Source organism: Sebastes umbrosus, chromosome 10 (assembly GCF_015220745.1).
Source record: "Sebastes umbrosus isolate fSebUmb1 chromosome 10, fSebUmb1.pri, whole genome shotgun sequence".
NCBI classification, from domain to species: domain Eukaryota; kingdom Metazoa; phylum Chordata; class Actinopteri; order Perciformes; family Sebastidae; genus Sebastes; species Sebastes umbrosus.
In genome coordinates this window covers 30,544,438-30,545,867 of record NC_051278.1, presented here as the reverse complement: position 1 = coordinate 30,545,867, position 1,430 = coordinate 30,544,438, and positions in this window count along the sequence as shown.

Below are 1,430 nucleotides of genomic sequence, written 5' to 3'. Positions count from 1 at the left end.
TACTGGTATCATATAAAACTAGAAAACCTAAAGAATCCAGGGGTCCCTTGACCTCTGACCTCCAGATATGTGAATGAAAATGGGTTCTATGGGTACCCACGAGTCTCCCCTTTACAGACATGCCCACTTTATGATAATCACATGCAGTTTTGGGGCAAGTCATAGTCAAGTCAGCACACTGACACACTGACAGCTGTTGTTGCCTGTTGGGCTGCAGTTTACCATGTTATGATTTGAGCATATTTTTTTATGCTGAACGCAGTACCTGTGAGGATTTCTGGACAATATTTGTCATTGTTTTGTGTTGTTAATTGATTTGTTCAATTAAAAAAAATCATGTTCCTCTGTGTCCTCCGGTGCTCATAACGGCATCTGCAGGATTTTACAGACCGGAGGAAAACAAGCAATCAGAGCTGATCTGAGGTCTGCTGTCCATCTGCTGTCTGTGAGCCGGCTGTCAATCACTCGTGAACTCTGACCGAACGGTCAAACTAGGCAGCGCTGATCAAATATGAATCAATATTATGTTACTATAATGCCTATTTCTATCCTCAAATGTTTTCAGAATCATCTTGTAGTGCACGGTTTAGCTGTAAAATGAGAAAGTTTGTGACCCGGCAGCCATGTTGAGATCAGGTAGAGATGGCTTGAAGGAACGCCAAGTCCCAGCCAATAGGAGCGATCTCTCTCTGAAATGACCTGTGATTGGTCAAAGTCTCCCGTCACGGGCTAGAGTTTTTTAAATCCTGAAAACAGAGCAATGAGGAGGTGCAGAAGTCTAGTTTTCTCTCAGAACACTTGAATTACAATATGCTGGAAGGTAATTATGGAATTTTTGCCAAATGATGCCAAAAATATACTGCCTAATGAGGCTTTAACTATGGACAATCATGAGATTAATCGTGATTAAATATTTTAATCAATTGATGGCCCTCATATACAGTATATATATAGATATGGTATATATACATTTTGTCCTTCATGTTGCATTTTCTAAATGAAGGCTTGATGGAACATCTGACCAGAAAACAACAGCAGTTACTTCAGTGTGTACTTCAGTGTTGATTAGCGTTGTCAGCCCTCTGTAAACAGTGTAGCCTACTTACTGTATGTCAATAGCTGTGTTAGCTGGTCAGTGTGTGTCAACTTATGACTCCTGATTACTTGGAGGATTTTTTTGTTTGTTTTTTTACCAATGCTTATGCAGTTTGGTCTCTAAAATCTCCTATATTCATACTTTGTTTATTGCTGACAAATGCTGACTACAAACTTTATACGATCCATTGTGCATAAGTTACTTAAAGCAGGACTATGTAACTTTAGACAGAAGAACTAATGCTGTAACAGCCTCACTTGGTCTGGTCCAAGACCAGTAGATCATGGTGAGTAATGCTAGCTATGTTAGCAAACTTTAGATAGATATTGCTGTA